Raw genomic sequence first — 25,730 nt, 5'->3', positions numbered from 1 at the left:
TCTGTAGTACGTGATTAAGTTGAGAATTTGGATCTGACTGAAGGCGTGCTAATGCAGTCCGTGCAATTGTGGTGACCACTGTGTTCAAATGGCGTAGCGGTCACCACATCATCCAAGTAAATTCAGGTCAATGGAAGAACGGTAGGACAAGTACCCATTAACAAGTCTCTACGAAAAGGTTGTCCCCTTTCTACCTAACTTCATGCAATCGCACTCGAGCCACTTCTTGGGGACCTTAACCACCGGCTATCAAGCATCACGCTGTGGGGCGTCACTTTTCGCTGTAGGGCGTACGCTGACGACCTGATACTGCTGGTTCGTTCCAATGACGAAGATCAAAGCGTAGTAACCTCGATCTAACGATACGGACAGACCGCAGGCAGTCTTCTGAACATCAACAAGTCGGTGGCGTAGGGTATTGGGAGTGGTCTCGGACCAGAAGTCCTCGCTCCCCTCCCACCAGTTCCTGATCTGCAATATTTGGGAATTACGTTCAAGAAGGATGTGTGAAAAACAGCTGCAGCAAACTATCGAAAGTTACTACAGACCATACGCGTGATGGTGCGCCAGAACATGCTCCGGGACTTCGAACAGTTACAGCGTGTTGGATACCTGAACCTCTACGTGGCATGAAAACTCAACCACGTAAGTCCCCCCACTACCGATGCAGATAGGTCGCCGGCTTCAGGCGGCCTTCAGTTACTACGTTTCCTCAGGTCATATATTTAAATTCCGATACGACTCTCTTTCCCTCCCCGTGCACAGAGAGGGGCTGGGATTGGTCAACGTCAGGGTGAGAGCAGCTTCACTTTACATGAGCAACATGAGGAAACGACGGAAAAGTCAACATACCTATTTCACGGATCGTTTACTACAGGTCCTGATGCCAGCCTCTCACATCCCTCCGGTGTTGGTTACGCACGCCGCACCACAGCTCTCCCATGGTTCGACCGCTATTCTTGATTACAACAGCTCGAATCTCCCCGCTACACGTCCACCAAAAGCGAAACATTCTTATACCAACCTTCTGTTTGCCATAACGTGGTGGAAAACAAGTACCCTATGGTTCATCGGCCAAGAGTGTGGAAAACGATACACAACAACTTTCTGTCGTCCACGGTGCGTTCGATGTGGCATCAGATCGCCAACAAAAAATATGCGACACGAGAATGGCTTCACGCTATTGGACTGGCAGACTCACCTTAATGCCCAGATTGTCACCTCATGGATGCCGATGAACACGGTTTTACAATAATATCGTCGTCAGGATTTTGGTGACTAACACAGAAGTTATTGGCTTGCTACCTCCGGGCCACGCCTGATATGACTAACCCTCAGCCCATCCTCTGTCCAGATGAATCTTACTTTCCCGCCGCAAAATCTCATGCTCTTACATGGTTCAAAGGCATTATCGTCGCCTATATCTTCAGCGACGGAGAGAAAGAGTAGCTTGATGACTGGTGGTTCCTACAAAATGTTCGCAATGCGCTCGAACGCACACCGAGGTACCGTACGCTCTTCACAAATTATTTACGCAGTGTTTCTTTAACCCCCACTCAGTTGAGGAGTGCCGAGCTGCGGTTAATGTTCTGTGCCGCATCACACTTTACGGCTGAACGTCCTGCATTTTCAGCGATGAGAGAAGGGAGAGACAGGCTGCTTCAAGGATTGCTGTTTTCCTTGAGGCACTAGTGAAGCAGACTGCCTCCGTTGCAGATACCATTCATAGGCGCTGTAGGAGATATCAGACGACGATGGCGAAATACCAAATGGAACCAGTCACGGTAACTGAAGAACTTTTTTAGCTGGAATTGCGTTAGCGATTTCCATTTTTATTTTTTGTTTACTCTTGGAATGCCATCTTTGTTGTTGTAACACTCAGTTTCTAGAATTATCATTTGTACACGTTTCCTAAATGTAATCACGTAAAAAATAAATAAGGAAATAAATAATAAAAAAGTGAGGGAATTGTTAGGGCCAACGCCTGAAAAGAGTTAGTTCATTTCTGTTTTTTGGATTGGATTGTTTGGGGGAGGAGACCAGACAGCGAGGTCATCGGTCTCATCGGATTATGGAGGGACGGAGAAGGAAGTCAGCCGTGACCTTTCAAAGTAACCATCCCGGCATTTGCCTGTAGCGATTTAGGGAAATCACGGAAAACCTAAATCAGAATGGCCGGACGCGGGATTGAACCGTCGTCCTCCCGAATGCGAGTCCAGTGTGCTAGGCACTGCGCCACCTCGCTCGGTACATTTCTGTTTTTACGGCAGAGTTAAAGTGGCCGTGCCAAGGAGGGGTTGATTTGATTCTGTTTCTTTTAATTTTGGAGATTAAACTTGCCTAAATGAGAAGATAGGTCCAAAAAAAGGGGAATCAAAAAAGAAAAAAAAAAAAAAACAGAAAAAGTAAGTGGGACACCTGGGTTCGAATTCTGGTCTGCCACAAATTTTCAACTTTCCCTGCTGTCTTTAATTCCTTTGTGTTTTGATTCATATCGGTTGCAGAATCTAAATAGTGTCAATTCTTTCGGACATGTCCAAAAGAACATACACCACATGCATATGTAGATGATAGTTATTGTACGTGCTACTACAGTATCGTCCAACTGCAGTTCTTTTACGCCCAGCTTCTAGCTACTACCGATAATTTGCACGGAATGAGATTTTGTGAGTCGCTTTTTCTTGAAATATTTCGTACCTGAAGCTCAGTTTTCGAAGACAAAACGCCAAAAATTTGTTTCACTCAAATCACGGAGACGAAATAATTCCTTTCCCAAGTTTCCAAATGTTCACTACTCACGAACACTGCTGTTTACACTTACAAGTCGTTGATCCTCTTGCTCTAGACCACTTGTGAAATTTTCTGTAAAAACTTCTGTCACCAGTCATAAATCTTTTCTTGGCGACACAGAACTTGAACTTATGTCCTTGATGTATTCTTATTACTAGTTTCAATGTACTTCCTCTAGTACTGTGACATAGAGCAGTGGTCGTCAGCAGCTGTGATGCGGGACTGCTCGCGCTCTGTTTGTTTTGGACGTCAGGTTATGCGTACATCTTGATATCCACAAAAGACAACACCGAAACCGATACAAGTTCTCACAAGTACTAGGCAGAAAAATATATCACGAATGTATCACAGGAGTAGGTTACACGTCAACGAACGGCAGCAGGTTCATTACTTACCCGACGCGAATCCACGGCGGCAAGTAGAAGCAGAATGTAACTCAAAGGTTCGTCAACACAGCATCCGCAAACAGTGCACGAGGACGAAAAATTAAGCAAATTAAACACTTGACATTAGCGCTCTATGTAGCACTGTGTGCATAAATATACAGGCGCAGGGAAATTCGCACATTCGAGCACCACTGTGCGAGTTCTCTTATGCAAAGAGTACGCAAACGACTCATAAAATTTTGTTCCATATATATTTTCGGCAGAAACTGGACGTAAAAGAACTACAATTCGAATTTGGCGATAATGTAATCACACGCTTAATAAGTAACTTTATATATAGCATGTGTGTGTGTGTGTGTGTGTGTGTGTGTGTGTGTTTGTGTCTGTGTGTATGTGTGTATGTGTGTGTGTGTGTGTGTGTCAACGCTTTCGGACTGCTGTGTGGAAAAACCAGCATCGAAGACTGGCGAACATTTCGAAGAGTTAGAATAGAAGCATTTACCGTATTCCTCTCTCCACGATTTGAATGGAGGAACCTTTGAGTGTGTTGTGTTCGGAAAGTGAGCCTCAGATGCAAACAAGTTCAACAAAACGCGAGGTGATGACGTAAAATTATAGAACAGCGGGACATAGATAAAATTCCTTCGGCTAAGAGAAATGTTGGCTAAACACTACATGGACTATTTATTCCACTGATTAAACGTGGAACAGTTTAAATTATCTATAAAGTTTGAAAAAACTCCGCCCAAACAGACCACCGACCGACCGACGCATCACTCTCACTTGTGTCATTTGATGCAGATATGGAGGGGCACGTGGTCAGCACACTGCTCTCCCAGCCATTATCAACTCTCATGAGCGGAACAGCCACTTCTCAGTCGAGTAGCTGCTCAGATGATCTCACGTGACCTGAAAGTACCCTGCTTGCCAACAGCACTTAAAACAATTGGACTGTCGCCCATGTAAGTGCTAGCCTAACTGAAAGGGCTGAACATCGGTGAACCGACGAGAACCAGTGTTACTACTGTGACAATACCGTTGGCAGAAAGTTTGGTTCATTGGTTTGAAGCGAAAAGGACTAAACTGCAAGGTCATCTGTCCCTTCAACGGATATGTGGCAAATCAGGATTAGTTATCAAAGAAAGGGGTCGAAAGGCAAATCCTGGAAATCCTAAGTGTAACTAACGCAATAAAAATAGAGATAAAAGCTAAGAAAAAAAGACAGTACAGATATGACGTTCACAGATCAGTCAAGGCAGGGCATAGAAACCTAAAAATGAAGACAATAGAAAGGTGGAAAGTCCCAACTAGAGCCTTCAAGGGACCAGGGAGAGGGAGCAGGGGGGGAGGGGGTTCAAAGGGGCTTTCCCTACCCCTCGAGCAATCAATGACCCAAAAGGCTCTCCCTTACAGGGATGAATAGAAACCACATCCACAGGCAAAAGCTAACACCAGGTCAGCCGAGTTGTTGTCAACAGAGGTAACTTGTGAGGAAGATTAATATCCCGCATTAAACCAGCCAAATTAGGACAGTCTATAGGTAAGAGGGCCACCATCAGGCTGCTCATAAGCGGTGAGGGGAATCCCCACGCCTGAGAATGTTTCGATGGTTCACACAAGTGTGGCAAATGCAGATGAAATCTACAATTATGGATAAAGGGATGTAAGGCGAAAGGTCAAGACCCATGTACCAACATGTGTCATTTCTTTACTATCTTATTGACATAAACACCTTTGAAACAGATAGGCCTTTGCCATCACAATTTCAGTTAGTTACCACACAGATTGTATAAGGTATCTGACCTTCATTATAGGGAAATAAAAACAGGTAGGCCTTGCTTAATAAGAGCTCTTTAGTTAGAAGAGAACAGACAGGCCTTCAACAATAACAGCTTCTGTTAGATGAGATTACAAAAAAGAAAACATGCAGGCCTTCTGTAATAACAGCTTCAGTTAAATAAAAACACCAAATAAAAGACAGGCAGGCCTCTTTAATAACAACTTCAGGTAAGTGAAATTACGAAACAGAAAAACAACCAGGCCTTCTTTAGCAACAGCTTCATGTAAGTAAAATTCTAAAATAGAAAACAGACAGACCTTCAATGATAACAGCATCAGTTAAGCAACTTACCAAATGTGAAACTGGCAGGCCTTCAATAATAACAGCTTGAGTTAAGTAAAATCACCAAACAGAAAACAGGCAGGCCTTCTTTAATAAGAGCCTTAGTTATGTTAGATTACCAAATAGAGAACAGGCAGGCCTTCAGTAATAACAACTAACACACCAAAATCCAAGATTTAACTGGAGTTCACGAATTGAAGTTGAAGCCACATGTAAGGTTGATTGACAGCTGGCTGCCATTGGTTTATTGGTGGCGAGAGTCCTGCAGCCCGTTTCTTGTCAAGAGACAACTACTTTAAATCAGACTATAGGCGTCTAATCCAGTCAGAACAAATGACATCTGCTCAAACGTTCCACAGGTTCAGCGACCATAACCTGAAGAAGCTGTTGCCTTGCACGTGGGTCTGACACCGATGACTACAAAAGATCCGGCAGACGAACACACCACGAAACTGCTGCACCAAACCATCTTCGAAAAATTAAACTCAATGTTCCGAAGCCGTGCTACAAATGTGAACCCAGAAAGTCCACCTATATTTAACAATGTGCGTGCGTTTGGAATTACATTCACATCCATACGATCTATGTATTCCCCATGTTTAGGAAAGGATACACGACATGTTGAAAGTGAAATGTAATGAGAATCAATCAATTCGGTTCACCTCTGCCCCTCCAGTACTATAAAATACGAGACAACTACGATACAGGAAACACAGTATACAGAACTTGATACTACTAAAAAGCCACATGTAAGGTTGACTGACAGCCGCCTTTCACTGTGAAGTTAGCCTGTGTTTTGTCAGATGTCTGAACACAGGGTAAAGTTACCGTATATTATATTTACTCATGTTGTTAACGGAAATGTAAAACAGAAATAGCATACTCAAATGTATGCAACATTGTAAGAGTAATCCACTTAATGAAATATTTATTAAATGTTTGCGTATTGAATGTAGGAAACGTAAATTTTATGAAATTTGTAATAAAATAATATGCCAGATAGGTCAAAAATAATATCTCTATTGTAATCGATGTAGTTGTTGGTGAACAATGGGTGATGGTTCTACGTTAAGGGACTATCCCGTCATGCAAAGAAAAAAGCATAAGTATTAATTAGACAGCTGTATTGAGTGCGGATGAAAATATTGTAACGAAGGGAATTTAAAGTGAAGTGATTTTGAACAAAAAGAACGAAAGGAAAAAAGAAAGTCCACGTAATGAAGAGTGTTGTTATGAATGATAATGGCAATGGCGCCCTGTTACTACGGTGCGACGATCTGTAAGCTGACGTAGTGTATGCAAAAGTTGTTTAAAGACTGCTGAGGCTGACTAAGAAAGGAGATAATCCTTTTGGAAGACAGAAGAAGGAGAGGAATTGGCGTAAGAGAAGAGAAAAGTTAAATAGATCAAGAATTTTCTAATGGCTGACGGCAACTATTTCAAGTTCAAAGAATTTTGGATAAATATCTGGACTGCTGTTGCAGACGTTTGGGCTGAGGGATCGAGAGGAAAATTGAACGGCTAATGAAGTTAGGAGTGGTTTTACTCGTCAGTGAACGAACTCTTTACTTGGTGCGTGACTATTATGTTAACTTATTGATTGGCGAATCCATAGAGTGTTGTGTGCGCTACGACCATATGATAAATAAAATTAGGGGGTCAGCATTGTGATTGTTTCATAGCTTCTGTTACTGCTAATAACTACACACCAATGCCTAAGAGCTTTAATTTGCACGCTAAAGCACTGAAGATGATCATTACGTGATCTAAAATCGATTTTTCTGTTAATAAATCATCAAAATTATGGACAATGTTGACTTTCCTTCTAATTTTATTCTGTTGACATTAGTATGAAGTGGACAAATGTTTCATAATTTGTGAGGTCACAGTACGTGATTTATGGAAAACAAAAGTTTTAAGTAAATGTGCAAGTTGTCATCAATATAGTCGTATTGCCGGAAGCTCATTGCTGAATTTTTATACGGTGTTACGAAAGTAATTCGCAGGCAAAACCCACCCAAAAATTTTCGATAGAGTACAATATTTCTTGTTATTTGGATGTTTTCTGGAGCTGCATTTTTTAGTGGAAGTAGTTTTCGGCAGATTTAGTAAGTTTTAAGTGGTCCAGTGAGTTTCACACAGCATCCAGCGACACCCGACAATTTACAACCAGAATGAAAAGATTCTCCGGAACATGTATTACACAACAGCTGGAGAACAATAACACGGGGGTATTTATTATGGGTCAGAAAGTCATGATAATCTCAAAATAGATTTTTACGCGTATATTAATTGAACAGGAAAATATTCACTTCCAGATTCGGGAAAATAGTCACTAGTGGCGTAATCTGTGTGAGTGGTATAATACCGAAGAGAAAACAGAAATCCTTAGCGATGCTTTGCCGAGATGCCAGACTGCCGTTAAAAATCTGTCTATCCAATAACAATGGGAGCAGTCCAAACGGCCTCATCCACAGGGGCTGGGGATGGTCCTGACAAAACAATTTTTCCACAAATTAATCAGTTCAAGTTGTCTTCACTCAAATAATGAAAGGAGGGCCTCTCTTTATAGTTCTAATGCAAGATATTTTCTAAGAGAAGACTGAATTCCTCCGCCATGTTAGTGACTCTCTCATTATTTATAATCTTCCTCTCTCTGGTATTACCCGGTACTTTTCCATTCTAGTTTTCTAGAAGTAGAGGATAGGATTTCCGCTTCTCTTTATCCTAATGAGAAGATATTAAAAATTAACGTTGATGCCAGCTAAACCAAAAACTCTCACTCATTGAGTTGGCGGAGCAATTATCCTCGCTGTGTCATTGGCCAGTGGAGGAGCATACGCGTTTTTTAGGCGAGCCAAAGCTGAACTCAGGTAATAAAAGGCACGGACGACTCGGTAACTAGTTTCAGATACAAAAACGATGCCAGCACTAGGAGCCAAGCGCTACACGTGCCACACTACGACGTGAAGCAGTCTTCTGATTGCTGCAGATGGACTTAGAAGTATTCGGGTTATGATGACACAGCGCTGAGTTTATAGATGACACTGACTACTTCGATTTACGTAAGACACTGAAAGTCACTCGCTAAGTTTGATTAGGCTTTGCTCACTATAATGCATAAACCATTCATTAGATAAATTCCAATGATACCAGCACATTTACGATTCTTAGTTCACAAATGGAACATGCAACAACTGTAGCTCCGAGTGCCATACCGCCTTTGCGTCAGTTTAACGAAAAAGAAGAGGAACAGCTCGAGTGGTTACAACAATATGAAGTCCACATCATTGTTCCTAAAGTATCATGTACGGTGAGACTACATTACTTTTTGTCAACGGTAGAATGTGCAGTTTTTCTCCTCATTCACAAACTCTTCCCTAACGCCACTCCGAGTCAATTTCCTTATGATCAGGTTGTAGGTTCCCTAACTGACTATTATGAGCAAAAATTGAATGTGATAGGAACACGGTATCAATTCTTTCACTGCAAGAAACGGTCAAAATTAATGTATCCCGATTGGGTAACAGATTTGTAGGGTATGACGAGGAAGTGCAAATCCAGCTGTGCTCGTGGTGCTTGATATTCAGATGTTATGTTGCGTGATGCGATCAAATTTAGAGAACAGTTTTGAAACAGTCAGATCCATCATTTAATCATGTAGTGCCATTTCTAGATCAGTATGATTCATGTGCCGTAGTAGCCTATAAATTTGAGCAGCCACAAATTTGTCAAGTTTAGTCGTCCTTTGCTGACGTTTGGCTCAGTAGGCAGCAACAGCATGCACGCGCCAAGCCACGTAAACAGTTCTCTAAATAGGCGGCTACATGAGTGAATACAGTTGTGTTATGGTTCAAATGGCTCTGAGCCACGCACTCGGGCTTCGCAGTGCGACTCCTCACATGCCACTGATAAAAAAAGGCTCTCAGAAAATTTGGTCCGGCGATTACGTCCAGTAGAAAATGGACATTAAAGAGTGGCAGTTTGGCAACACTGTAACAGTTGTATGGGAACTGTTGTGTACACAGTTCCGCGTAGTCACCGCGTACACAACTTTCCCAATAGAGCGCGCCCCGCTAAGCACAACAGCGCAGGCGCAGCGCTCGTCTGTCTCCGCACTACGAGATGGCGCTGTCTTAGAGACAGACCAAATTCTGCTTCCGCCGATCAAGGTATTAATATGTAACGCAGCCAATGAGATTGCTGCTAACGTAGAACCTTTTCTCCTCGCGGATCACACTCGCGCAGTGATACCTGAACGCTGGAGGTATTATAACGAGTGTACAGACCTCCGATTAGTCAGTCTGCATTTGTCTGCATTAGTCTGTCCTAGTCTGTACCAGTCTGCATTAGTCTGTAGTCAAGTTTCAGTCGGCGCCTAATAAGATTATCATATTCCTCTACATAGCCATGAAGTAAAACGTATAGACACTTTGTCAAGTATCAGAGACATGGAGAATAAGTTGAACATACCAAGACCAACGGAACTTCAGATTGTCAATTGTAAATAGCATCCAGAACCAAGTTAAGCTATTTTTATGATTGTTATTATTTTAGTAAATGTGTGTGAAAATTAATCAAGTTATGTTTAAAGTTGGTCACTGTCAATCTGCTACTCTAAGCGTGCACGTAGCATTTCTATCGTCTGACCTAACGGCAGAAGATAAACACGCCACGATAAGACCACGAGACATATTGCTGAGACTCGCCTACTTCGCTAGAGCGACAAGTCAAATAATCTGATGGTGTGTGTACTGAAGGTCTTACAGTACGCACAGCACAGTAACTATCTCCATCAGCATATTTTAGTTGTGCTGTACAGGTGATGCAGTGGACGAAGTTTTGGGTTAGCATGCAGGAGGTCCATGGTTCGTTTCTGGGTTGGGGCGCATTTTGTTTTGTTGCTGATTTTATTCTGACATTTCATACTGTAACATACACCGTTTCTTAGGTCACATGTATCCTCAATTTACAACATTTTGTAACTTTGAACATAACAGATATTTGGTTAGACAAATAAGAAATAGACAGTTGAAACAAATGACATGACATAGGACAGAATAACTGCAAAAACAATATCAGTTTCGAGATGCTGCAGATGATAGCTGAGTACAATAACGCAACATCTACTTTTCATTTATACTACACGTAATCTGAGAGCTCAGATGTCGCACATTAGCCATGAGTGACAATAATAATGTCCATATTAATGACCACTTGACATTCATTACATTGTCCTTAGAACAACAGGCGCTCAAAGTGACCTCCCTGCAGGTCCAAACATTGCTCGACAAGCCGGATCATACAGCTCTGGACCCTCCGCAGCAAAGTTGTATTCACAGTAACAAGAGCAGCATGAACACACACTACCAAGTCTTCTACATTCGTCGGCGGCGTAGAGTACACGTGTTCCTTCAGGTGTTCCCTCAGGAAGAAATCCAGGGGATTTAGATCAGGTGAACGTAGGGACCATACAACTGGACCTCCACGTCTGAGCCATTTTCCTGGAAATGTTCCGTCCAAATAATTTCGCACATTAAACCCAGAGTGTGGTGGTGCACCATCATGTTAGATCCATATCATCTGTCGAAAATGTAGTGGAACATCTTCCAGTGCATGAGGCAGAGAGAAATGCTTGATACCTTTAATAAGTTATTTGTAAAAAATGTATTGTCTACCAGGAGTAAATCTAATGATTGTCTCTCACTAGAAGTCTGTAGATAAATGTGTATACGAATTAGCTTATTTCAGATTGATCTAAATTTGTAAATACTTTGACATGTCATATATCTTTGTAAAACGAGATCTACGGATGAATAAAGCTACTACTACTACTACTACTACTACTACTACTACTACTTTGCACAGTCAACCGGTCAGGCAACATGTAGGGGCCTAATTACCTGTCACCCAATATTCTCGCTCAGACGTTGACACCAAAGCGAACTTGATATCCACAGTCGCAGATGACATATCAGTTATGGGCATTGTGCATGTTAAAGTCACCCTCACGAGTGAATTGTGCTTCTTCCGACCATATTAAGGTGTTCACAAAGTCATCATTGGCTTCCTGTTGTTGTTGTTGGAACCATTAACGGAATTGCATCTCATGATGGCGATCTGCAGGGTGCAGGTGTTGTGTGAAAGGAGAATGACAGGGGTGCAGCCCATGCCCGTGCAGCACGTCAACGACCGTGCTTTGCGAGATACGCAGCTGCCTTGCTACGCTATGTGTACTTTGATGAGGTTCTTGGTCTATGATCTCCAGAAAAGCCTCCTCGGTAGCAGGAGTACGGCTAGTCCGTGGACGATCTCTGTCACACAGTGGTGGAAGGAGAGAACCTGACTCCCGAAGGCGCGGCTCCAGACGACAAAACAAATTTTTACCTGGATGGCGTCGATGAGGATATCAAACAGCATATTCACGAGCGGAAACACAGCCCAGTTATCAGATGCACAAAGGACCAGAAACATATCCACATATTCATCGTTTGTGTGTGCGTTGCGTCTGCCACACTGGTTTAGAGGTTGACAATGAGAAAATTTGATTCGTGAACTCATGTATATTGGAGTCTGTCCCGGGCGCTTTACTCCGATCACAACTACTCCCTGTCTGGTGGACAGTGCTTATCGTATAAACATGCTATTAGCCCTGCGCATTCTTCCATCTAACGCGAATTACCCCTCTGACAGATATTGTTCTGCATGATTTATCCCGAAACCGCCTATTGTAAAATGTTCGGTTTCGAATTACATTGTTTCCCTAACGGTAATAGACGTGGTGTTGTCACAATGATAAATAATAATAATAGTAATGCTTTGAGATATGTACTAAACAGCATTCGGTTACCAGATTCAGTGATGAAAGGCATAATTAGTGGGACCGTGGGTGATAACACACACAAATAGTAACCGAGTTAGGACATTATTTGCAAAGCACGTTGCTTGTCCCTTTAATAACGTAAGGCCCTAACGAAATGTAATAGACACGAATGAGGCAAGAATAATAGTTGCTACTATTCTGTGGCCCCATTGGAGGAGAGTACAAAGCAAACAGGTTTCGCATGTAGTAGATGAAGGGGTGCAAATAAATTCACGCCCTCGACCAGGAATAGGCTTCTTTCAAAGCTGACCAATCTTCCATTTCTACGATTGTATTATGTAAGCGCAAACGTTTTCTAGAGGACCCGCAGGAATTGCTGATGACGATTAAGATTCCCAGATACCGTACCACATGGACTAAATTTACTAAATAAAAACATGTGCCTCAAACCAGGATTGAACCATTGACCTCCTGCATGCTAACCCAAACTCGACGAGTTGCACCAACTACACAAAGCAGTTAATATGTGCTGACAGAGGTAGCTACCCCACATATTGTTAAAGTGTTGCCAGATTGCCACTCTTTAACGTCCTGTTTCTGCCGGATGTACCCGCCAGACGAAATTTTGTGAGAGACATTTTTTATAGCTGGCATGTGAGAAGTCTGCTCTGTTGTGAAGCCTGGGTGCTCGAATTTCGCGTCACGCTTTATAAATGAAATGACTTTACACATTTGAAGTTCTCGTATATTATTTTTTTATTTCCAATCATCTTGTAAGAGTTTTCCTTCTTTTTTCAATGTTACAGATTATGAAACCAATAATCGATTCATTAAATATTCCTAATGTGGACAGCCATAAAAACCTGTCGTTAGAATTACGTGCAAATGAAACGAAAAATACACTCCTGGAAATGGAAAAAAGAACACATTGACACCGGTGTGTCAGACCCACCACACTTGCTCCGGACACTGCGAGAGGGCTGTACAAGCAATGATCACACGCACGGCACAGCGGACACACCAGGAACCGCGGTGTTGGCCGTCGAATGGCGCTAGCTGCGCAGCATTTGTGCACCGCCGCCGTCAGTGTCAGCCAGTTTGCCGTGGCATACGGAGCTCCATCGCAGTCTTTAACACTGGTAGCATGCCGCGACAGCGTGGACGTGAACCGTATGTGCAGTTGACGGACTTTGAGCGAGGGCGTATAGTGGGCATGCGGGAGGCCGGGTGGACGTACCGCCGAATTGCTCAACACGTGGGGCGTGAGGTCTCCACAGTACATCGATGTTGTCGCCAGTGGTCGGCGGAAGGTGCACGTGCCCGTCGACCTGGGACCGGACCGCAGCGACGCACGGATGCACGCCAAGACCGTAGGATCCTACGCAGTGCCGTAGGGGACCGCACCGCCACTTCCCAGCAAATTAGGGACACTGTTGCTCCTGGGGTATCGGCGAGGACCATTCGCAACCGTCTCCATGAAGCTGGGCTACGGTCCCGCACACCGTTAGGCCGTCTTCCGCTCACGCCCCAACATCGTGCAGCCCGCCTCCAGTGGTGTCGCGACAGGAGTGAATGGAGGGACGAATGGAGACGTGTCGTCTTCAGCGATGAGAGTCGCTTCTGCCTTGGTGCCAATGATGGTCGTATGCGTGTTTGGCGCCGTACAGGTGAGCGCCACAATCAGGACTGCATACGACCGAGGCACACAGGGCCAACACCCGGCATCATGGTGTGGGGAGCGATCTCCTACACTGGCCGTACACCACTGGTGATCGTCGAGGGGACACTGAATAGTGCACAGTACATCCAAACCGTCATCGAACCCATCGTTCTACCATTCCTAGACCGGCAGGGGAACTTGCTGTTCCAACAGGACAATGCACGTCCGCATGTATCCCGTGCCACCAAACGTGCTCTAGAAGGTGTAAGTCAACTACCCTGGCCAGCAAGATCTCCGGATCTGTCCCCCATTGAGCATGTTTGGGACTGGATGAAGCGTCGTCTCACGTGATCTGCACGTCCAGCACGAACGCTGGTCCAACTGAGGCGCCAGGTGGAAATGGCATGGCAAGCCGTTCCACAGGAATACATCCAGCATCTCTACGATCGTCTCCATGGGAGAATAGCAGCCTGCATTGCTGCGAAAGGTGGATATACACTGTACTAGTGCAGACATTGTGCATGCTCTGTTGCCTGTGTCTATGTGCCTGTGGTTCTGTCAGTGTGATCATGTGATGTATCTGACCCCAGGAATGTGTCAATAAATTTTCCCCTTCCTGGGACAATGAATTCACGGTGTTCTTATTTCAATATCCAGGAGTGTACAAGCAGCCAAATTTGATCCATAGCCTTTGGGGTTATGAAGCCAAGCGTTTATTCGCTTCTGTTTGAGGGAAAGAGCGGACACTGTCAACATCACGATGGACGGAGATGAGGTGGGCAGTGGTCGAATCCCGAGACGTGGCCACGATTCCCCCCCCCCCCCCTCCCTCCCTTTTCCTCTCCTGTCACTGCTCAGCTCTCACACACAGTAGTGGCCTTTTTTGAATATATTTGTCTTTATACGTCCATTTTTATTGAAAGGTTACAACTTGATACCCAGAAAAGAAGCATACTACATCAGATTTAATACTACCCTTTGTCTGCTACATAAAAAAGAAAGGAAAAGAAAACATGTTTGGGCTTGGCCTGCAACAACTTTTGTTCAAATTTTTAGTACTTAAACAAAAAGAAGACAAATATGGCCTTCAAAATTAAATAATACACCTGGAAAGAATCCATGATGAAAATACCAAGAAGATCGGTTAATACGTTTGGTGTTGTTTGTTGTTATGTCAAGTTTACCAGAATCAGCGTAACGGAAACGAAGCATTCGAACAGGAAAGGGATTTGCACTTCACTCAAGTCCTTGACAATTAAATACCAGATACAGCATATTCCCAAAAAATCTCACGGTAGCGTGGCAACCTTCGCGACCTCCAATTGGTCGTAACCATATACTGGTAAAATGAGCAACTGTCTAAGTCATAATCTCTCCCCACCACGTAATGAACGTAAGGACCAACAAGCCACATAACTGTACTGTTCTTCGTTCTGGGAAAGAAGGCTTCATCGGTAGGCAGGAAAATCTTACTGGAGATCTCCGCTACCGTCGTCCAGGCAAGAAAGGCCAATTCTTCGCCGAGCCAAGTCCAATGTCTGTGTCCGCAGGCGACCAAACGATGGCATAATGTATCCGTTTCATGGCATCGACTGCATTGGCCAGTATCACTAAGGGCAATGCGAGAAAGCCGAACATTGGCGGAGAGAAGGTTATGAACGATTTGGTACCATGAAGACGCCACTTCCACCAAAAAATAGGTAGGCTGACAATGGACCAAACTACATTCTAATCTGTCTCTGTCGATTATGGACTCCATCGAGGATGCGCGATTTGGAAATGTCCAGCGACATAACATCATTTTCGCACAGAGATGCGACTGGGAAAGAACATGAATCCCGAACTAAGTAACATAAGTAAAAATTCCTAGGATGCCTTAATTTTTTACCGAATGAGGTGGGACAGCGGTTGGCATACTGGACTCGCATTTGGGAAGACGATAGTTCAAACAGCGTCCGGCCATTCTGCTTTAGGTTTTCCCTAAATCGCTCCACGCAAATTCCGGGGTGGTTCTTGTGGGACTGAAAGGCCAATTTCCTTCCCAATACCACCCTACTTCGAGCTTGTGCTCCAATAAGCTCGTTGTCGACAGGACGTCAAACACAAACCTCCTCCTCCTTAATTAATTGTTTATCGTACCGACATATACCGGAGAGATTAGGATCGCAGGTTGGAAACAGGCAGAAAGGCGAGCTGTATGTGATTCGGGGACGCTAAGAAACGTTAAGAGTGTCTCGAAGAAATGCAGCGGATGCCTTAGGCCGAATATCAGGGAGGTCCAAACATCCCTTCAGCCGGGGTCTTGCCATAGCCTCATACACACCCGAAAAATAAACTTTCGCCAGATAAACTTGTCCTATAGTCATTGTAACTGCCGGGACATCATCGCAGGAAGGGGAAATATTTTAGTAACACGCTGTACTCGAGTTTCCTTAGGTCCGAACCTTATAAAGCAACGAGAGAGAGCGACGCTCGTGTCGAGGATCGCCCCTTGAGTCACCGTCTTCATCAGACAACGATGAATAATAACACCCAATAATTGATGGCGGAGCCGGCCGGTGTGGCCGTGCGGTCTAGGCGCTTCAGTCTGGAACTGCGTGACCGCTCCGGTCGCAGGTTCGAATCCTGCCTCGGGCATGGATGTGTGTGATGTCCTTAGGTTAGTTAGGTTTAAGTAGTTCTAAGTTCTAGGGGACTGATGACCACAGATGTTAAGTTCCATAGTGCTCAGAGCCAGTTTGAATTGATGGCGGGCGACTGACACAGCCCATGGAACCTCAACAGCCTCAAATCTCCGCCGACTGAGTAACTTCCACCATACGACAAAATGCATCAGAAACGTCCTCGAGTGCAGATATGTCCATATGAGTACAAAGAAATACCATAACGGCAGCGGCAGACGCGTGAACGGTAGACCTTTCTCCGAATAACGATGAGCCACTCAGTCGAGCAGCTATGGACAACAACGAGAATTCCAGAAATAGCACGAATAACTACAAATACAGGGGACTGCCCTAGAGGATACCTCGAAACACTTCTATGGGGGGAGTAAGACGAACGTTCATGCCAATAGGCTCTTTAATACCAGTAATTAGAGAGGCGAACATCCGTCTTGCAGCATACTTAAAACAAAGAGCTGTTAACACTCCAACAGAATATCGTAACTCGCTCAAGTGCACAGGAGCAGTGGAAGCGATCAAGACGAGAATACGACTTTCAGCAACGGCAATCGGGCAGTACGACCCGGGAGAAAACGCTGATAATGCCCGATAATGTCAGCAAGCGAAACCGACACACAGCTATTTATAGCCACTGCTGAGATTTTACAATCAAAACTTAGTAGCGTTATTAGTCTGACCTAATCCACTTCTAAGGAATTAAAACAGATTTTCCGATCTTAAAAGATGTGCACCCCTTGCATCACTTCATTCACCGTACATGTTAATGTATCTCCTGCCAGAGGCCAAAACCGAACATAAAATTTGTTGCGAAGACGGTATACCGTCTGATACCACTGTAGTGTAAAGATTGCAGAAATACCTAGAAGGTATCAGTGTGTGTTGATCACCCACGTCCATACGTAGAACGAATGGTAATGGTACACATCTTTCGGAATTAGATGACACAGAGATCCCAACTCATCTTGAAGAATCTAACGTGACTGGGAACGTAAACGAAGACCGTCTAATTGTAGTCTTTTGTGCTGTAAGAGTTTCACCGTCACGAGGTGGACGTCCATACCACTTAAAGCGTGTCACGAAGAACAGCGTAGTGAAATTCCCGAGTCCTCCTATTTCAGCCGCTTTACGAGCTCTAAACCGCATTAGTGCAGTTAAAAGCTGAGGTTTGGCGGTGACAACCCATCGCATAACTGAATAATAGCGCTCTTTGAGAACGGCTTGCCCCCCCCCCCCCCACCCCACACTCCCCCACATGACTGCTATGATATCATCCAGAGAGCAGTCTACCACATGTAAGACATTAAGCTTATAAATAGGGCGAGAATGATGTACCCGCTGCTTGGCATGGTTAAGAGTCATCGAAACTTCACAGTGGTCAGTGAAGCTGGCAGTAATTACATGCATTGACCGAAGTTAACTACATAGGGAAGCAGACGAATAAAAACGGTCCAAACGTCTACTAGAAGTAGCCGTAAATTACGTAAAACGCACTGATGTGCAATATCTACAGATCCAAGTATGTGTACGACCAGATGCAGATGAAGCATAAAGAAAAATTAAGACGTGATCATAAAAGCGACGCCCTATACGCCGATCGTTGTCCAGCGTTTCAAAGTCCGTCAATGGAATACCGTCCCTATAAAGCTGGGTCATACCAGTAGAACTTCCAGGTGCTGATTTAAGAAACGTGGAATACACAGGGAGACAGAACATATCAAATAAGACTTTTTGCAAACACACAAAATCAGGTTTAGAGCCGTAATGGAGAACTATTCCCATTAACATTTGCGGTAAGAAACGCATACGCCCGCAGTAGTTAACACATTGAAAGCACGAAAGTAGAAGTACAAAATAATTTACGCATCATGTGCCCACGTCCCGCTCTCCATAACATCAGCAGACGGCGGAAACGAAGGTACAGGATTGGAATCCTCACATCCCCTCTTCATTCAACAGAATGCGAGAAACTCAACCGGGAGCGATGAACATCATTATCTTCATCAACATCAGGAGATGAAGAAAGAGGCAATGCAGCGTCTGAGGCTGTCTACATCACTGGACTATCGGTAGATAATCCGTAGCAACTTGCTGCTCAATCGCATCAGACTGAGAGAGGTATGGCATTGCACCAGAACTCTGCTGTAAAGTCAGAACAGCAGACAATGTCTCCGTTGAATCATCAGAACCCACCGGTACAGATGTTCTTAGATGTGTAGAAGAGGACTCAGATGCAACACTCATTTCAACATCAAAAAAAAAATCCTCGTGATCGTTGGAAAATCAAAAGCCGGAGTTAACGTCAGTATTCAGAATATTACCACTGGGATAAGCGCCCTCCATCACCACCTTCTCGGAAAGGCGAGATGGGGCGATGGTCATCCAAAGTCTTTACCATCCCGAGTCCGCCGGCGTTTGAATTGTGCTACTGGTTGCGGCTCCTCAAGGACAGCAGGGGCCGCATCTGAAAGTGGAGGTAACATCGGAAAGTCGAACGAAGTCATCGGCGGGGAGGTGGGGGGGGGGGGTGTGAGGGAGGGGTGTGGATGTCCCAACAATGTACTATAAAGGCTGAGAAGTACTGACAACAGATTGAGGAGACAACTCAGCTGAAGTCAACGGACGACATATTTAGAACGGCTTTAAAACAGCAACAACAGCGCAGACAAGACACGTTTCTGCGTTTCGGATACCGCTGTAACACTGCAAGCGATATTGAACAGACCAGCATTCCTGCCGGATATGGCGAATGACTCCAAAAGGAAGCAACACCCCTTTAAGAAATGAATCGTCCACTTCGCGTGGAACAGTGTAAACATTGACAGGAATATACTCGATCGCTGCATTTGTAAGAAGGCCTGGATTAACGAAATTATCACGATTTGTAAACATTCCTGAGAAACAACCCGAGTGAGAAACCTTTCCATTTGCAAGGGATCTTGAAACTTCACAAAAAATGGATACAAACCAGAAGCAAAACAAGCAGTATCTACCTAATGAGAACCGTATCAACCAAACAATCGTGAATCTGTAGAGAGCCTGGTTCAACATGATACGTAATCGTGTCAAAACTGAAACAAAGGGATCACCGACGTGGAATATTCTTGGAACGCTCGACATACACCGTGGCGCAGGCAGAGAACGCCGGCGGCAGAGAATAATAGAATAACAAACTCCGCTAGGCAAGAAGATGCGACACAGGCCGATACAAACACGAGGCTGAATACACAAAAGCTCGACACACGCTGCGCTGCTGTACAGGCGGAAGTAAGAACAGCATGTTCGCTCGACGCACAGGGCGAAACTGGCATCGGTGAACTTGACCACCGCACTAACGAGCCAAAATCTAAACTACGTTTCTAATATCCGTCTTACACTTGTGTAAAACTTTAGAGAGTGTTTTTTTTTTCTTCACTACAGTCCACTAAGGCGAAATGTTCTACGAACCTAAAAGTGGCATCTACATACTTCCAATCAATAGTTTGAGCCAAACAGGGAAGCCTCGTCGCACTCCCTCCTACTGTTAAATTTACGTTTGAAGTAGATATATCTAACTGTTTAAATCCCACAGTCTGCTTCAAAGATCTCCTTGAAAAGAGCCTTTTTAGCAGATCTTCTACACAAAACACTTTCATTGTAAATTTCCTCAGATACTCGCTGTTTTTTAACACAGTTAGTAGCCTTCAGTCATGAAATGGCTGTAATTGTAACTAAATTCAATACACTAAATATTTCGTAAATAAATTGAAATGTTTCAATATATTTAAATTTTATAGATAATTGTTCAGTATTAAGAGGAGTAAAATGAAATGCAAAAATAATGCCAACTGCAATAATCGAACCCCAGACAATCAACTGCCAGACCGCGCTCATGAAGACTTTGCCTCGGCGCCGTCACGTCAACTGCTCCTCAACACTCACTGATACTCTACTCTTGCACAATACATTACACGTACTTTCAAAGAGAAATACTGCTCCAGTGGCCTGAGCAATATAGCACTCCTAGTGCCTGAAGGGATAATGCCTCTTCTGTGCATGCTCAGTCGAAAACAGACAGCTGCGTCCTTTCTCTGAGTTGATCGAATGGGGGCTGACCATCATTTCACCTTCGTCATTGGATTCTAGTTATCACTGAGATTTCCCGTTCACAAATGACATTCTTTTATCGTGCTGTAACACATCAGCACATTATGACTGGCAGCTACTGTGATAGAGGGATGTCGATAATTTCATGGACATTTCTGTATATTTGGATGTTTTGAACGCATAAGCGCCTTTGTACTGTCTGAAATTATAAGCGTGCAGAGGTGCTGTGTCGGCTAGAGGCTTGGTTGGACCATTTCTAATTTGCAAAATGCGCAGGGAATGATGCGCACTGTTAATCGTGAGATGAAGTGGTATAGTAGTCGGCCACGGTGTGTCATGAGTAGTAGTGCGTCACAGGCCGAGTAGTACGGTTGCAGTTCTATTCTGAAGGATGGAACATGTTGATTTAGTGATTAACTTTTTGAGATGAGGAAAGGTATTGAAGAATTTTGAGGAGGACATTTTATTGTGATTATTTTGATGAGTAAAGAAGAAGATTCACTGTAAGATAATTGGTTTTACATTTTGTATTTTATTGCGGCAGCTTGTAGTTACGCATTCTTGATACATACATCCAGAGACTTGAAAATAGCGCAAGTTAAACAGCCGTGCACATTTTCAATTTGAATTTGGGAGTAGGAATAACTGTTGAATATTTAACGTCATTTTTACGAGTTACATTTTCTGAAAAGATCTTATTTGATGTTAAAAACTACTTACGTTTGTCCACTCAAGAACTGTAAATTATTTTTGTATTAATGTTTCTGAAGCAAAGAAGAAGACAATTTCTAAGCGCAAAACTAGTTATATTTGGTATTACAATTTATCCCAAGTCATTGCCCACATCCAAAGACCATGCCCAAAAATAATTTATCATTTTTACTTATTCAAATTTGTGAACCATGTACGCTTAGCCTTTTTTTAAAAAGAAAGCGCATTGTACCAAGCTCCCCTCAGCTGTAGCTCAGCAAATGTGCACTTTCAAGAGATCAGTATTACGGTGTCTTTTGTGGGAAACAGGTAAGCCAAAATTAAATAGTAAAAAAGGAAATATTGAGTTTTTCGAGGGCTAATTTATCATTTGTAAAGCCCAATGATTCACAGCGCTGAATTCAAACAGTATTCTTGACATTAAGAATTTAAACAGACAATCGGATACGCACTTTCAAATTACTTTCTCGCAGTCAGATTTTAAAACATATTCTCATAGTCGAATTCTGGTTTTCAAGGTTTAGCAATTCCTGTGTTGATATTTTAGTAAGCTTACAGATGGATTAGATTGTTAGCAAGCAAAACGTCTAATAAATGACAACAATCGTATTATTTTCATTAAGATGACTTCCCACTCGTCGGACCTGCAAAATGAGTCTCTCCTTCCATTATTTGAGTGTAGACATGGCCGAGTGCCGATCTGGGGAAAAGTAATTTGTTTCGCCACAACCACCCGCGGAGCCAGCAGAAGACGCAATACCAAATGCCTCCATTGTTAGTCGATAGAGAGATCCTTAAGTGCAGCCTGCAGTCTCGGCAAAGCATCACGAAAGGAATTCTGTTTCCTCTTCGGTTTTAGACCACCCACATATCAGACGCAACTAGTGACTATTGTCCCGTATGGGTGTCTCCTATGACTGATGCGTTCCCTCCCTGCTTTCCTCTTCGCAAGGAACTGGATACAGCCGGAGTCCATCTAAGTGCTGAATCTAAACGACAACATTTACAGAATTTATAAACAGTAAATCGATTAATAAAACTAACAAGAGATACTCACACTCTGTGTCGGTAAGAAAATCGAGCTACATTTAAAATCAGAGGATAGTAAAGGGGAGTCTCTTGCACTGGTCTCCCACAACTGCATCAGATAAATACTGTATTATCTTCATGGCCAGTTAGATAGGCTGGCAAGTAAACAAATCTCGTAAATAGATGGTTCAAAAGGCTGTAAGCCCTAGGGGACTGCACATCTGAGGTCATCAGTCCCCTAGGCTTAGAATTACTTAAACCTAACTAACCTAAAGACATCATACACATCCATGCCCGAGGCAGGATTCGAACCTGCGACCGTAGCAGCAGCACGATTCCGGACTTAAGCGACTAGAACCGCTCGGCCACAGCGGCCGGCGCATAAATAGAGTTTTTGCTCACTGCAGTGACCGAACAGACAGTTTAGTAGAACTTTGAAAACACAACCAGTCTAATCTTATTGGAATACGAAGGGAGTGTAATTCTCATCGTCTAGTTCCGTACAATTCTCGTACATTTATATCCCGTGAGTTTCAGGTTAGTTGAGAGAGATTTTGAAAACAGATCACCGTATAACCATACTGAGGATATTTTTTATTGTAGATTTATGTTATGGGCCAAGTTCTAACGGTGATGTACTGTAATTGCCCTTTGATGCAAATCAACTTGTACTGGCTACAAAGAGTACGAAATAATACAAACCTACATAACAAAAGTTCTTACCTGACATCAATTCCTTATTTCAACACTAACATACAAAAAATGGTTCAAATGGATCTAAGCACTATGGGACTCAACATCTGAGGTTATCAGTCCCATACACTACTTAAACCTAACTAGCCAAAGGACATCACACACATCCATGGCAAAGGCAGAATTCGAACTTGCGACCGTAGCAGCAGCGCGGTTCCGGACTAAAGCGCCTAGAACCGTTCGGCCACCGCGGCCGCCTGAACACTAACATACACTGAATAGTCAGGACATTATGACCAATTACCGTCCAGGCGACAGCACCGACACTTGGCGAGGAATGACTGCTAGTCACACACACGCGGGCCGCATATTACCAGTGAGCGTGTTGTCCGTGTGTGGAATGGGCAAGGCACACTATCTATCTGTGTTTGACCGAGGGCACATTGTGGTGGCCCGGAGGATTGTCACGAGCATTTCGGAAACGGCAGGACTTGTTGGGTTTTCCATCAGTTATGTGATGAATGTCTTCAACATGTGGCGAAACACAGATGAAACCAACGTCGGGTTGGGCGGCCACCCCTCATTATAGATGTCAGACTGGTAAAGCAGGACAGGTGGCGAGCTCTGGCGGAACTAACATCAAAATTTAATGCCGGGAAGAGTACAAGTGTGTCTGAACACACAGTGTACCGAACACTCCTTACGATGGGCGTCTGCAGTTCGCGACCCATGCATATGCCAATGTTAACACCACTACATCGTCAAATACGAACGAAATGGGCACGTGACCACCGTCACTGGAAGTTGCTGCAGTGGCAGAGCGTTGCATCGTCTGATGAATCCCGATAACTTCTTCATGAAGCTGATGGGAGGGCGCGAATCCGTCGTCTTCCAGGGGAACATCTACTTTACAGCGTTACTGCTAGACGGAGACAAGCTGGCGGCGGCTCCTTTATGCTCCGTGGAACATTCACGTTGTCATCCATGAGTCCAGTGGAGCTACTGCAAGGCACCATGACTTCCAAGGAGTGTCGTACACTGGTTGCAGGCCACGGACACTCCTTCATAAAAATAATGTTCCGCGTCGGCAGTGGCAAGATAATGCGCCACGTCACAACGCCAGGAGTACTATGCAGCGGTTCGAGGAACAGAGCGGCGAGTTCCGAGAGATGTGCTGGCCGCCAAACTAGCCAGATATGAACCCGATTGAACACATCAGGGATATGACTGAACGTGGCGTCAGAGGCCATCGTCCCGTCCCATGTATTTACGGGAATCAAGTGACTCGTGTGCGGATTTGCTGCTAACTCCTTCCAGAGACTTACCAAGGCCTGGCTACTTTCCTGCCACGACGCGTCGCCGCTGTTTTCCTTGCCAAAGGTGGAAATACCAGCTGTTAGGTTTTGGCTGATCAGTGTTTAACATATACTGGTAATTACATAAACTGTATCTGGTATAGTATTATTATTACACCACGATGAACTTTTGTAGTCTGGATTGAGTGTGTTCATGCAAGCACTGTCTATGCGAAAAGGGTGAAGCAGTCAAACGGAGAAAGTTGTTGATCTGTTTATAAACTGATCGATTACTGGGGGGGAAGTAAAGCAGATGTTATATCAAATGACAGCAATTTCGTTCAGCGTAGTGACCACCGAAATAATAAAAAGTTTTTGGCGTAGAGACAATAACCTAGTTAAGCTGAAAGAAAAATCAGTAAACGAGTAGCGTAGTATCGAGTGGAAACAGTTTTTTATCTCTATCTGATAAGACAGTAGACGAATCGTTCAATTTTTTAATCATTTTTATGAATACACCCCAACCGTTCTCGCCACAATAGGAGAGAAAAGGAATATGTGAAAACACTGATATGGAGAAGGGACAGGATGATAGGACATGTGTTAAGAAATGAGGGAATGGCTTCCACAGTACTAGAGGCACGTTTGGAGGAAAAAAACTGTAGAGGAATACAGAGATTTGAGTATATTCAGCAAATAGCCTTGGGAAGTAGGTTGGAAGTGCTACTCTGAGATGAATAGGTTAGCACAGGAGAGGAGTTCGTGGAGGGCCGCATCACACCAGTTAGAAAACTTAAGACAAAAAAAGTCGAATCTGTTCCAGGTGATTTTTCCTGCGTCTGTCTTGTTGAAGTTTGTTTTTGTCTTCAGTAACCTGTAGAACAACAGCGATTAGCGCCTTGGACACTGCTGTCCTATGTAGCCCTCTGGTGACTGTGTCCATTATTATGGTGGAGAGAGGGGGAGATACAGTAGCATGTGGTTTGGCGAATATACAAGGTGTTACAAACATGTACGGCCAAACTTTCAGGAAACATTCCTCACACACAAATAAAGAAAATATGTTATGTGGACATTTGTCCGGAAACGCTTAATTTCCATGTTAGAGCTCATTTTAGTTTCGTCAGTATGTACTGTACTTCCTCGATTCACCGCCAGTTGGCCCAATTGAAGGAATGTAATGTTGACTTCGGTGCTTGTGTTGACATGCGACTCATTGCTCTACAGTACTAGCATCAAGCATATCAGTACGTAGCATCAACAGGTTAGTGTTCATCACGAACGTGGTTTTGCAGTCAGTGCAATGTTTACAAATGCGGAGTTGGCAGATGCCCATTTGATGTATGGATTAGCACGGGGCAATAGCCGTGGCGCGGTACGTTTGTATCGAGACAGATTTCCAGAACGAAGGTGTCCCGACAGGAAGACGTTCGAGGCAATTGATCGGCGTCTTAGGG

Source organism: Schistocerca americana, chromosome 6 (genome assembly GCF_021461395.2).
Source record: "Schistocerca americana isolate TAMUIC-IGC-003095 chromosome 6, iqSchAmer2.1, whole genome shotgun sequence".
Taxonomy (NCBI): Eukaryota; Metazoa; Arthropoda; class Insecta; order Orthoptera; family Acrididae; genus Schistocerca; species Schistocerca americana.
The sequence above is the reverse complement of the archived record's forward strand: the minus strand, read 5'-3'. Positions refer to the sequence as shown.